The following is a 14,860-nucleotide window of genomic DNA, read 5'->3' on the forward strand; positions in this document are numbered from 1 at the left end:
CCTTCCCCAAATGGTCTATTAAAACAAAGAAAATAGTAGGAATTGTGTTTTCCAACTAATTCCAGCATTGTGATCTGAAGGCTTTAAGCAAAGTCCAGGTGCCCCAGATTGAAAACTCCTTCAACAGCCCCGTCTATAGACTAGAAATGCCCCAATCCTCATGCCTTTGACACAAGACAATGAAGGCTGCTGTCAAGAGGCAGTAACATTTGGCTAGCACAGCACTTTAGTCTATTGCTCACTATTAAGATTTCATCAGGAATGACTGCGCCAGGACTTTGACCCCACCAATCACTGAGCACTTCTTGTTTCCTGCCTCGGGCTGCTGAACACTTTATGCTGTGGCTGCCATCCCTGCCCTACCTACCTGAGGACAGACACCTCTGTCTCAGCCTTACCAGGTAAGTGGACAGAGTTTTGGTCATTGGCTGCTGCAAGGCTCTAAAAAAAAAAAAGGACATAATTCTTTCACTCAGACTAAATAATTAAATGAAGAAAGGGCTTATTGAAAAGCTACATTCCCTGATCCAAGCTTCCCCACTCGACTGTCAACCTCTTTCATCATCTCTTATTCTAATTCTTCCAGTAGCTATTCCTACCCATCTAAATAATAGTTTTAAGCTCTGTTTCTAGGGGCGCCTGGGTGGCTCAGTGGTTGAGCATCTCTCTTTGGCTCAGGTTTTGATCCTGAGGTCCTGGGATCAAGTCCTGCATCAGGTTTCCTTCAGGGAGCCTGCTTCTCCCTCTGTCTATGTCTCTGCCTCCCTCTCTCTCTCCCTCTCTCTCTCTCTCAAATAAATAAATAAAATATTAAAAAAATAAACTCTATTTCTGAATATATTATTGACTTCAGATAATATTTGACATCCTTGTATGAGAGGTGACATTTGTAGGACATCCCAGCCTCTTATACAATTGACTATGATCACAGAACACATGATGGGAGTTTCCATCTGTAGCAGGAGCTCTGGGAGAAACACATCCTTCCAAGAAGTTCCCACCCAACTCTGGGAACAGATAAGCATCCTTCAGATGGCCTATAACCATGGAGCCTTCAAGATGAATATAGGCTCTTTTCTAAAAAAAAAAAAAAAAAATTAAAGAAAGAAAGAAATTTAAAGCTCTAGATATGAGGTGGCATTAATTTGGTATGTCTCTGCTAATCATTTAGAAAGGAATTGTCTCCTGCTCACATCTGCATCCTCTGCACTCAGAACCAGGCTCAGATGCCCATGGGGACACATGTTTGCCTGATGCAGGAGTGAGCAAGTACCACTTCAGTCAAGCCAGCTCCTAGTAACACTCTGTGAGTGGCTGAGTTCAGTCAAGTACCAAATCCTTGCTTGTTGCTTTGGTTCTTTCTACTACATGAGGTACTGTCAATGTCTGATGGATAAATGGATTTTAAAATATGATACATACTTACAGTGGAATATTACTCAGCCTTAGAAAGGAATACAATCCTAAATATATAAGAAACCCATAAAACCCAGCAAAAAAATAAAACTGATTGTAAAATGGGCAGAGGACTTGGACAGACATTTTTCCAATGAAGACACCCAGACAACCAACAGACACACGAAAAGGTGCTCAATATCACTCATCATCAGGGAAACGCAAATCAAAACCACAATGAGCTATCACTTCATACCTGTTAGAATGGCTAATGCCAAAAAGATGAGAGCTAAGTGTTGGTTGGTGAGGGTGTGATGAAAAGAGAATCCTTGTGTACTATTGGTAGGAATGTAAATTGGTGCAGCCACTATGGAAAACTGTACAGAAGTTCCTCAAAATATTTAAAATAGAACTACTATATGATCCAACAGTCTCACCTCCAGGCATACAACCAAAGGAAATGAAATCAGTATCTCAAAGAGATATCTACACTCATATGTTCATTACAGCACTATTCACAACAGCCAATCCATAACAACAACCTAAGTGTTTATCAAGGGATGAATGGACACACACACACACACACACACACACACACACACACGATGAAATATTCAGCCATACAAAAGAAGAAAATCCTGCCATTTGCAACAACTTGGATGAATCTTGAGGATATTATGCTAAGTGAAGTAAGCCAGACATAGAAAAACAAACACTATGTGATCTTACACAAAGAATTGAAAAAAGTTGAAACAGAACCAGAGAACAGAACGGTGGTTACCAGCGGTGGAGGATGAGGAAATGGTAAAGATAGTAGTCAAAGGGAACAGACTTTTAGTTATAAGATAAATAAATTCTGGGGGCGCCTGGGTGGCTGAGTCAGCTAAGCATCCAACTTTTGGTGTTGGCTCAGGTCATGCTCTCAGGGTCATGAGATTGAGCGCCATGTTGGTCTCCATGCTGGGCATGAAGCCTGCTTGGGATTCTCTCTCTTACTCTCCCTCTGTCCCTCATTCCCCTCCCCACCCTCTTTCTTAAAAAAAAAAAAAGATGAATAAATTCTAGGGACCTCATGTGCAGCATTGTGACTACAGTTAATAATACCATATTATTTATTTGAAATTTGCTAAGACAGTAGATCTTTAAGCGTTCTCACAGCCAAAAGGAGCCCAATGTGGGACTCGATTCCAGGCCCTGGAATCATGACCTGAGCCAAAGGCAGGCTTCAACAGCTAAGGCACCCGGGTGTCCCAACATACATATATTAAATCATCATGTTGTACACTGTCAAAAACACAGCACACTGTGCAACACAAATATACAGAATTTTTATTTATTAATCATACTTTGATAAAGCTGGAAAAATACAGGAAGGAAATCGTGCCACATGCTACATCATAGATGAACCATGAGGACATTATGTGACGTGAACAAACCAGTCGCAAAAGAACAAACACTGTATGATTCCTCTTATATGAGGTTCCTAGTGCTGTCACATTCATAGAGACAGTAGAATGGTGGTTGTCAGGGACTCGCAGGGAAGGGAAGAGAAAGCAGAGTTACTGTCTGATGGGTGCAGAATTTCGGTTTGGGGAGATGAAAATGTTCTAGAGATGGATGGTGGTGATGGTTGCACAGCAATGTGGATGTCCTTAATGTCACTGAACTATAGAGTTAAAAATGGTTCAAATGGTAAATATTGTCACATATATTTTACCATAAGAAAACTAAAAAGGAAAAAATATTATAATATCCAGGAAATTGAGGGACACCTGGGTGGCTCAGCGGTTTAGTGCCTGCCTTTGGCCCAGGGCGTGATCCCGGGGTTCCGGGATCAGGTCCCACATCGGGCTCTCTGCATGGAGTCTGCTTCTCCCTCTGCCTCTGTCTCTGCCTATCTCTGTGAGTGTCTCTCATGAATAAATGGATTAAATCTTTATTAAAAAAACTGGGGAGAGGTGGATCCCTGGGTGGCCCAGCGGTTTAGCGCCTGCCTTTGGCCCAGAGCGCAATCCTGGAGACCCGGGATCAAATCCCACGTCGGGCTCCCGGTGCATGGAGCCTGCTTCTCCCTCTGCCTATGTCTCTCTCTCTCTCTCTCTCTCTCTCTTTCTCTCTCTCTGTGTGTGACTATCATAAATAAATAAAAATAAAAAAAAACTGGGGAGAGTTGCCTTTTCTACAGCACAGGCAGTTCATGGCAAGACACTGGGTGAAAATACAGAAGATTGGGGGGGGGGTGTCCAGCCACACAACAAGTACAGCCACGTGCTTAGCCATGAGAGAGGCCAGAGGTAGAGTTTGCAAACCCCAGAAGAGGTTGTGTTTTTTTGGTTTTGTTGTTTTGTTTTGTTTTACCACTGGCAAAGTCAATTTTTTTTAAAGAATATTAAGTTTTCAACAGTCTTTAGAAATGAAAGGGCTCCCCTCTACACATGTCAAGAATGAGATTTCCTTTCTGACACTCCATCAGGCCTCGGCAGGGTTGGTTCACATGGAAGACACATCCTCAGCACCTGCTCCTCCAGGGAAAGGTAGGCTTGATGGCCTAAAGGGTCACAGAGCCTCCCAGGGTTTAAGCAACAGGAGGAGCAGCCAGACAGTCACTCACTCCAGATCATTTTGAGAGGCAGCTATGGGGAGAGGTAGTGAGCAGTCGAGTGAATGACAAGGCAGGAGCTCTACTCTTTAGAACATGACCTAATGTCTACAAAAGCAAACAGTTTTGGTGCAAAGAATGGCCAGGCCCTGTCAGGCTCCTAGGGACCTGACCTTCCATCTCACCTGGGCTCCTGCCCCCTCTTCATCCGGCCAATGTCCCCGGGTATCACCTACTGCTCTGCCTTGCTCCTGCTGAAGGCCAACAGCAAAACAGCTCTGCCCTAAATACAAATGCTTCCAGACAAGATGCAGCAAAATAAAAGCCACATGGGTCCTTGAGATGAATCTGGGGCCTCTCCTGGCTAGGCTGGCCCATGCAACCACACATGCAGGTGGCCTCAGAGATGAGCCAGGACCTGCCCAAGGCACCATGGGGGACAGAACTGTGAAGCAGGCCTTGGCTACACATTTTCCATTAAAAGAAAGAAAAAAAATGGGCTATCGCAAGCAGGCATGTGAACACAGTGAAATGCTATCACAGTCCAAGCTTTCTAAATAAAACCCACCTGATAAGGAACACCGTGATTGCAGCCCATTTCAACATTCTGCTCTACAAGGCCAACTGTTGGGAGATCGGGTTTAAAATCGAAAATCAAAGAGCTGTTCCTCAGTGATTCCCAGGACATGAGGTGCACACAAGCAGATATTAAACCCGCCCACACACACTGCTGCTCCTGACCTCCACCCAGCATCCTAAAAGTTACCTTACAGATTTCCAACTTTCAAGCAAGACATAATCAGGTACCTAAGTCCCTAACTAATATTGCATGGATTGAGTTACTGGATTAGAACACCACCACCTCTCCAGTTCAGGGGTACCTGACAAAGCTAATACCACCATCAAGAAAGGCTGCCTGTCCATTTTCACTTAGAATACAAATTCCAGAACCCATCCACAACTTCAGAAGGACTCAAACAAAAGAGAACTCATGTCCGGCTAAGCAAGGAATGCGTCCTTCCCAAATAATGGAGATTCACCAAGCCCTTGTGTCAGACGTCACACACCCAGGGCCCTTGGACTTGCCCTCTCTCCTCTGTCTCCATATAGCACATCCTAAGAGCTACCTCCTGTGCGCAGTGGACCTCCCATCCCTACTGCTGGCCATCCCTCTAACCAGACTTTCTACAATACCACAGGCAGAGTGGTAGCTGCTCTTCCATTGGGTTGTGACAGGGCTGGCCTACTTTTGCTTCCATCAGCTCTGAAGACAGCACGGAAAACCACGCAGCCTCCTCCTGCTGCGCATCCTCCTGTGAGGGGAGGAAATGAGCCAGAAAGAGGCTGGAAATGGGGTGTCTAGGGGCCTGAAAGAGGAACGGATTCCTGGCAGATAGGACGGTAATAAAACAAAACACTAGTTTGGAGCCCATCCATGCAAGCAGGCCACCTCTCCTATCAGACTTCTGCCCTCGAGGGCCTGGACCCCACCCCCAACAATCCAGGGAGTCTCAGAGCCCACCCCGGCCCTCCACCAGAGGGCAGCATGGGTCACCCCGTGCACCCTGCAGCTCAGTCCCCTCTAGGCTTAACCTGGCACAGTGCCCACGAACCTCCAAAGTGCAAAGTGCAAAGAGTACCAGCACCACCTCCTAGAGGCAATAGGTAGGTTTACCTCAGAGAAGGAGGAAATAACATCCCAAACATATCATGAACTACTGATAGCTATGGTACCCTCAAGGAACGTTCTCCATGAAAATGGGGTAAAATAATGCAAAAATTCCATGATGTGCAAAAGAAACTAGGAATCTTAACTTGCAAAAGCAGCTCTCTACCATTTGTCAGAAAGAAGCATCCAGAAATGGACAATGTGATGCCCCAGAGCCCAGGCTACAGTGTAAACAAGAGGAAGCAATGTTTTTGTTTAATGGCTTGAGCAAAGGGATTTGATCAAGGGGAATCCTGCAGTCAACTCATCCCTTCTACCCCCTCGCAGTATCCATCCTCCCAGATCCCCACCGCCTGGACTCACTTCCTAAGGATGACACTGAGTGACCATCACCACAAATTCCAGGGCCTTCCCTGAGGGTCTGTGTGGGAATTCTGTGACATAGACACCACCCCTTGGCACAGTTGGGATAGGGTATTCCTTGGTTCAGGCTTGACCAGTGCCCATGCTCCCCTGCTGGGAGCCACCTCACTGGGATCCCCCAGCCTCTGACTCCCATATGCTGGCCCACTACCTGCAAAAGGGAGCTTCAAGAACCCAGGCTGTATCCTACACTTCCCACCCCACCTCCCAACCCCTTAACCTGTGCACACACAGGGCCACCACTATTGCCTGGGGGGGCCCCACCAATTCTGGAGGGGAGCAGATGCCAGGCTGGCATGGGAGCCCACAACATCGCCCATCAGCCTGCCCCCACTTCAGGGCAGAGCAAGTGGTCTGAGGGGTTGCGAACCCATGTGGGCCCCGTGAAAGGGATGACCACACAACATGAAGCAGACAGTGGTCCTGAGGGGGTCATGAGACCCCAGGTGCTCACAGAGCTGCCTAATCAAGCCTCCCCCCCCCAACAATGAGCCAGTAATAAAAAGGAATCTATCCGGAAGGAGGGGTCAACATTGGCAAATGATCCCCAATGAGAAAATCCAAGAGAAAGAACTAACCAACTATGTAAGCTAACTGACAGAATTAAACCAGGTGGGCAGACAGGCCAGCTATTCATAAGTCAACAGCTTTCCTGTATACCAGCCATAATAGCTGGGGAATGAGGCCAGGGGAGTGGGGAATAACCCCACTGACATGGCCACAGGGGCCAGGAAATACCATGAATACATCTAACAGGAAACTTATCAAATGTATAGGAACAAAGCAATGAAACACGAGTAAAGGATATAAAAGGCCTTCTGAATAAACCCAAATATCCAGATGAGAAGAAAATACAAAGACATCTCTTCTCCCTCAAATAAACCTCAAATAAAGCAATCCCAATCAAAATCCCATCAGATTTTGGGATGAACTTGGCTTATTCTAAAGTTTATCTAGTCAAAGAAATGTATAAGGAAGGTTAGAAAAACATGGAAAAAGGAGAATCAATGAACAGGCAGTGGCCCTTTAAGGCAACAAAGCATAACAACAAGCCACAGTAACTTTTTTTTTAGTATTTTTAAAAATGTATTTACTCATGAGAAACACAGAGAGGCAGAGACATAGGCAAAGGGAAAAGCAGGCTCCTCATGGGGAGATGATGTGGGACTCGATCCCAGGACCCTGGGATCACAACTTGAGCCAGAGGCAGACGCTCAACCACTGAGCCACCCAGGTGCCCCAGCCACAGTAACTTAAACAGTTGTCGGCAGAATACACCAATAAATCAGAACAGGCAATCCAGAGATACAGGACAGCCCCAATATCCAGGACACAGCAACAACTTCACACATGACAAACATGCATCCCAAAACAGAGATGACGATGGTCTATTAATAGATCTTGTCAGAAAACTGTATGTGCATATGAAAAAACTTCCATCTCCACCTCACTCCATACCTAAAAATAAATTCCAGATGAATAAAAGATAAATGTCAAAAAATCTGAACTATCAATATTGGAAGAAAATCTACATAGGAGGTAAGTATATACACTTAGGGAGGAGAACTCCATTCTCTAAAATGAAACTCGGGAGCTATCACAGAAAAGCTTGATAGATTTGACAACATAAAATTTCTACATTTTTGTGCCATCAAGGATGCCTTTAAATGAAGGTGAAGAATAAAAGACACTGGGGAGGGATCCCTGAGTGGCGCAGCGGTTTAGCGCCTGCCTTTGGCCCAGGGCGCGATCCTGGAGACCCGGGATCGAATCCCACATCGGGCTCCCGGTGCATGGAGCCCGCTTCTCCCTCTGCCTGTGTCTCTGCCTCTCTCTCTCTCTCTCTCTCTCTCTCTCTCTCTCTGTGACTATCATAAATAAAAAAAAATTTTTTTTAAAAGATATTTAAAAAAAAAAAAAAGACACTGGGGAGACAGTATTGCAAATGTAGAGAGCAAAGGGGAAATGACCCTCCTGTAGGAAGAATGCCTATAAATCCAGAAAGAAAAAAATGAAAAGTCAACAGAAGTGCAGGCAAGGATGCAAAAAAGAAAATGAAGAGAAGCAATTCAGATTATCATGAAGCACCTGAGGGGAAGCTTGTTTTTGTTCATAAGTTTATATAAGTGATAACTTTATGCCCATATGACCAAGCAAAACAATGAAGACATCATCTGTTGATGAGGACATGGGGAAACAGTTGTCCCACACAACTAGCATCCTTTAAAATGCTCAGGACTGGGACGCCTGGGTGGCTTGGTCAGTTAAGTGTTTGCCTTTGGCTCAGTTCATGATCCCAAGGGTCCTGGGATTGAGTTCCGCATCAAGTTCCCTGTTCAGGGAGGGGATCTGCTTCTCCCTCCCCCCTCTGCCCCCTCCCCCTACTTGGCCCCACCCATGGTCTCTCTTTCACTCTCTCAAATAAAATATTTTAAAAATTAAAAATTTAAATTTAAAAAAAATGGCCAAGACTGCTCCAGAGAGCACCTTGGTGGTATCTAGTCATGCTGGAAATGCTCAAACCATCTGGCCCCGAAAGTCTGCTTCTGGAACCCGCACTACAAAGATATCCCCATGCATGTACAAGGATATATGTGTGAGATTCTACGTTCTAGTGTAACCAATGTATGGGCAATGGAAATGACCCAGAAGTTCATCAATAAGTAAAGAGTCAAGGAGCCCCTGGGTGGCTCAGTTGGTTAAGCGTCCGACTCCTGGTTTCTGCTCAGGTCATGATCTCAGGGTTGTGGGATCGAGCTCCACATCAGGCTCCAAGCTCAGCAAGGAGTTGGCTAAAGGTTCTCTTTCCCTTCCCCTCTGCTCCTCCCTGCACACACTCTGTCTCTAATAAATAAATAAATCTTTTAAAAAATAAGTAAGCAGTCAAGAACTATATAATGTTAGAATAATGTTACTATGCACAACTGATAAGCCACAATGTCTAAAATGCATTGCTAGGGGGAAGAGATCTAAGTACAAATCATATTGATAATATAATCTCAGTTTACTGAAAAATATTAAACATACATGTACTTGTGTAAAATGTAAGTAAAACATTTCTCTAAACAAATCAACAACAACAACAACAAAAAAAAAAAAAATAGGAGGAATCTGCACCAAACTTTAACAATGCTTGTCCTTGCAGGGGGTGGAGGAGGAGGCGGGGTGACTTTTATTTTCTACATTACGTATTTCTCTAAAGCCTGAATCTTTATAATGAATGCATATTAGCTTTATAACCAGAAATTAAAATTAAGTAAAAAAAAAAATGTACCCAGGCAAAACCAACGGCAAAGGAAGGAATCCCAGATCTAGAGTATGTCAGACACCTTCCTTGCAAAGGAGGCCAGGATCCATCTCAACCCCAAACTCTGTTGCCAGAAGAATGTCTCTCTTCCTCTAGAGATACAAGATTACTGTTAGAAAGCACTATCTTAAAAACAGAGATATCATATCTATTTATTTTAATTATTAGCTCTTTAGCCATTAGCTAATGAAACTACATGCAAATTCTGCATTCCACCAGACACTATGTGACCCCAAAAAAAGTTCAGGATCACCCCAGTACTGCATCCCTTTTTGATGTCTTTAGGATCTCCAGGAGGTGGCAGAAGGAGTGTTTACCCCTGGTGGCCAACAATGCTGCTGCCCTGGGGAGACAGGAACTGGGGCAGAGAAAGGGAGGCTTCTCCAGCCATCCCCTCCTCGGGGTGGGGGAGTACTGCCTCCCAGGTCTTGATCCAGCAGCTCCTGGTTTTCAAGAATCTCAGTGTTCGAGAAATAAACAAGTACTTATAATTCATTACGGAAGGTTCCCAAAGAATTTGCTCCCACACGGAGAAAATAGTCCATTTTCCTAAGAACTTGCTTAAAAGTCCAATTTGAGGAAACTGATACAGATTGCCCCATTTTAGGTTCTTCAACCAGAGGAAATTTAAAAATTCTTCCTTCCAGCTCAACAGAGCGAATCCACAAGTCAATTGCTTCTGCAAAAGGAGGACAAAGATCCTCCTGGGTCCCCAGGATTCAGCAGCCTTTCCTTGGCTTCTCTGGGCAGCCAATGACTCCAGGACAGGACACCAGGCCAAGTGTCCCACAGTGGCAACCAGCCATCTGACTGACATGCAGCAGGGCAGGCTCAGGCAGTTCAGGAAGAGAGGGCTTGGTATCGCTCCACTTGCCAGATCACCAGAAAAATAAGATACTTTAAAAATAATAATAGCTTGTGAGCCCAGGGTTGGGGTCCGGCCCATGAGGTCAGCACCCCAGTGCCGCCAGCATGGTGCGGGGCTGGGGGCCATCAGGAAAGGGATGGCTCCCTGGAAGAAATGGTACCACACCTGAACCATCACCCCACCCTGACTGGCCGCGGGCATGTCACCGGGAAGTCTCTGAAACTCTCCATACAGGCTTCCCTACACGTTATTGGTTTCCTCTCAAAACACCGAAATCAAACCCTGGAAGATGGGCCACAGGGAGCCTGTGTGTTGTAAGACACTGGGGAGTGGGGGGCAGCTAGAATGCTATCCTATCTGAAGGGCTGCTGCGCCATGGGGTGCCATCAAATGGGGGGAGGGAAAGGAGGAGGAGGGAGAAAGAGAGAGAGAAGGAAGGAATGAGAGGGAGGGAGAGGGAGGGGGAAGGACTGGATGAAAAGGAGACAGGAAGGGGAGAGGATGGGCAGACGGGAGGGAGGGAAGGCAGCCCCCTCTCTTTCTCGCTGCCAGTGGGCATTGAACCTTTCTGGTGGTCAGTGTGAAGCTTTCATGTGTGGTCCAGCAATTCTACCAGAAATTCTTGTAAGGAGAGAAACATGGTATCTGCCAAAATAATAATAATAATAATAATAATAATAATAATGATAATAATGGAAAAGAAGCTGCAAGAATATTTATTACAGCATCATTCACAGCAGAAAAACATTCTCAACAACTCTGATGTCCAAACCTGGGGGCCCAGATCAACGGATGCCATGCAAAGGCACAACGGCCGGGGAAGGGGATCCTGACACAAAGGAGAATGCGTGTGGGCAGCCGTGCACCATGCCCAAGCAGCCAGCCAGGAAGATGCCCACCCGAACCATGGTCCCCTGGCAGGGAGACCTGGGCATTTCAGTTTCTTCTTTCTGCTTATCTACTTTCTAACACAGTGAATCTGTAGGTGCGGACTAACTAAAAATAACATTTTTAAGATAAAAAGTATTCTCTCTTGCCAAAAATGGCTTTAGCACTATTGAACTGAACCATAGGAAACCGCCTGCATTTGGCCACTTCTGACTTAACAAAAATAGCAGGTTCATGTGGTTCAACTTGATTTTGCCATAAAATCCAGAGGAGTTGTAAGACCTGCGGGAATCATTTCCTCTAACTGGCTGGGGCCATTACTTACGCGAGGTCCCCAGCGGTGTAGGTACCCTTCCCACCACCAGCCACAGCACCAAGCCTCACCGGTCCCCCACCAAGGGCCTCCTGATCCTGCAGGGACTCAAGCGCCAGATCCCACAGTGACTCGGGGCACACATCTTCTCATTCATGACTCATGCCATCTTGCAAAGCAGGTGTCATCTCCGGCTACAAGTGGAGGAGCTGGAAGCTGCGCTGGGCTTCGGCAAGTGGGCTGAGCCCCAGGCAGGCTTCTCCAGTTCTGCACAAACCACAGGCACCCTTGCTGGGCACCCATTTACAGGGCAGCAGGGATCCTAATCAGGTTTCTCCCTCCCTTGTGGGGCTCCACCTTTCGCTTTCTGCTGTGCCTCCTCCAAAAAATATAGAAAGCTGTGCTTATATACGTTAAAGACTACAAAATTATCCAAAAACCAGGGGTTCAGCAGCCAGCCAGCCCTTCCTATGGGAACAAAGCCATTCCTACCACCTACTCGGGGTTGGCCATGAAGCCTTAGCACCAGCTCAGCCCACAGACACTTGGCTCCCTTGTGCCTCCTCAATGAACCCTCAATCGCACACACATCAGCTTTGGTCTGCGATGCCTTTTGTGACAAATGCTAACCCCTACGAAACGGCCTCTGGTCACTAGCTGTAAGTGACCCAGGGGCTGATCAGGGGAGTCCATGTGGAGCTCAGGACATTGAAGCTTTGGTGTCAATGCTTTCTTTTTCTGCACACGAGAAGGAAGCTCTGCTGTCCAGCCCGTGAGTATCCTGGCTGGGCTCAGCTCACCTGGGGGTGGTCCCCAGCACCTGGGCAGACCACACCTGAGAAACTTGTTATTTTCAAGCACCCAGAAATGTGAGACACACAAAAATATATATTCCAGATTTTTAACTGAACTTTCCTCCAGTTTTCCAGCAGATAGTAAAGAAGGAGGGCCATCAGGCATCACAAAGCCAAGGGGGTCTGGAGCTGGATGAGGAGCAACAGCGAGGCTCAGACTTCGCTTTCTAGAACAGTATGAGACACACAGAAAATCTGAGCAGACGGCAGATTTTCCATAGACCCCTACATCCCGTTTCCTGTTAACGTAAGATTAACATCTAATGTTAATGTCCTACATTTGTTACAGTTAATGAACCAGCATCAACACACTGCTGCTAAAGTCCACACTTTACTGATACTCCCTTAGCTTTTCTCTAATGTATTTCTACTGTTCCAGGATCCCAACCTGGACACACTTCAGTTTGTCATCATACCTCCTTAGGTTCCTCTTGGCTGTGAGAGCGTCTCCGTTTTTTTATGAGACTATTGATTCATCAGCGTTAAGGACTGGTATTTTATAGAACGTACTGGAATTTACCATTTTCCTTATGATTAGATTGAAGTCATGGGTTTGGGGGAGACAGACCACAGAGGTAAGGTGCCGTTTCCATCACGTCCTATCAAGGGCACAGACACTCAACATGACTCATCACTGTTGGTGTTAACCTTGACCACCTAGCCAAGGCAGTGATTGTCAGGTTTCTCCACTGCCAAGTTACTGTTCCCTTTCCATCTGTGCTCTCTGGAAGGACATCACCCAGTATAGTCTACTCTTGGGAACTAGGCCGTACACGCCCCCTTAGCACCCTCTGATTTTTATTAGCCACCTTCAGAATGACCACCTCATTCAGGCATGCATCTTTGCCCTGCTGTCTCACCCTGCAGGAGATCCCTTTTATATAAGAATAAAGATTCTTATATCCGTTGACGATGACCTGTCCCCTTCCAACAAACTCATCAAATCCAAAGCCCCCTGAGGGCAGGGTCCGGTCTTCACCACACTGTTTCCTTTGTGTGTGTGTGCCAGGACCCAGAATGATGCTTTGCACAACGCACACATAAATGCTCACCCCGGAGCTGTGCCAAGGTCCCCAGGGTGGCTAGGCCACCAAGAGTCATCCACAAGCCAACACGGGCAGGGCATGCTTCTGGCAAGAGTCCAGCTCCCTAGCTAACTACCTAGGGCAAAAGCTGATGCTAGCCCAGGCCCATGGCCAACTCCATCCACCCCACCCCCATACTGCCCCCACACTGGAGTACCCTCATCTTTAGGGAGTCTCCATGCAGCAGGACAACAGACAAACTCATAGTATGAGGCCAGGTGATGGTGAATGCCAAGAGGGGAGCAGGGGAGATGCGTTTTAGCCAGGGATACTAGGGAGGCCTCTTTGCTGAGAACATGTCTCAGCTGCAGCACTGAGGCAAAGGAAGAAATAGTTAAGAAGTTCCATCTAGTCCAGGAGAGAGGGGACAGGGACATGAGGGGGTGAAGGTTCTGGGTTCAGGGCCACCCAGCTCCCTCACCAGCTTCATAAACAAAGCTTCCACACCCGGCATGAAGGAAACACAGCTAGAGAGTGCTCGCTGGGGGCTCTGAGAATCCAAGCTTCTAGACTTCTGAACTACACCACCACATACACAGAACCTGCTCCTAAAATCTCTGTGATGCCCCCACAACAAGCAGATGTGCTCTCACAGCTGTGCCAGGCTGGCTCCACTTGGAAATCCCTTCTGGCCCTGAGACCATGTGGAAGAAGCCACCATGCCTTCCCTGAACCAGGTCAAGGCTGACAGTTAACCAGAATGAAGCCAGGGACACACATGGAACCTCCAGGGCTGTAGAGTGACACCTGCCTTGTGTCACCACCTGCCTCCCGTGTATCTCTAAAGAGCAACCATGGAAAAGACCACTGAGACAGGGCTAGTTGTCTCAACGTGAGCATCAGCACAGCAGAGAGGCTGCCCAAATAGGATTGGAAGGAATGAGAAAGAACTCTCAGGTGGAAGGGGGTAGGAAAAGCAGGCCAGGGAGACATGTGTGCAAAGACTCTGGGAGTTGCACATAGAGCAAAGCTCTATGCATCATGCAAAACTAAGATCTCTGGGAGCCTCTGTGTGATGTGAAAGGTGGCCTAGAGGGTTTTATGGACAGACAACATCATGGGATCTCCACCCAGATTTCTGGGCTGACCCAGAGTTCATACATAGCCTTTCCCTCCACTCTTGTTTTCTAAAGCTCTTTGGTTTCCCTCTCACTCACCTGAAAGTAAACAGCATGTGATCTCAACATACTCAGGTTGTTTGTGTCCAGTTTTAAGAGCACAGCTCCCTTCACATGCAGGAATAAAAACTCACTTCATCTAGATAACTTATCCATTATCAATTACATGTGTACAGATCTTAGCATCTCACTTGGGTTTACATTCTCTGATTTCATTTAGAAATGAAACCGTATTTAGAAAATAACGGTTTGACAACATGTTCGGGATGCCTGGGTGGCTGAGCGGTTGGGCACCTAGCTTCAGCCCGGTGCATGATCCTGGAGACCCGCTATGGAGTCCC

The 14,860-nt window shown here is 46.5% G+C and overlaps 1 protein-coding gene across 3 annotated transcripts in view; it reads right to left on the reverse strand.

The window, feature by feature from the left end:
- APBA2 (amyloid beta precursor protein binding family A member 2) overlaps nt 1-14,860 on the reverse strand; it is a 245,534-nt gene that overhangs the window by 216,864 nt on the left and 13,810 nt on the right. The gene's annotated exons all lie outside the window — the stretch shown is intronic.

This window comes from Nyctereutes procyonoides, unplaced genomic scaffold, assembly GCF_905146905.1.
Source record: "Nyctereutes procyonoides isolate TBG_1078 unplaced genomic scaffold, NYPRO_anot_genome, whole genome shotgun sequence".
In the NCBI taxonomy this organism is placed as follows: Eukaryota; Metazoa; Chordata; class Mammalia; order Carnivora; family Canidae; genus Nyctereutes; species Nyctereutes procyonoides.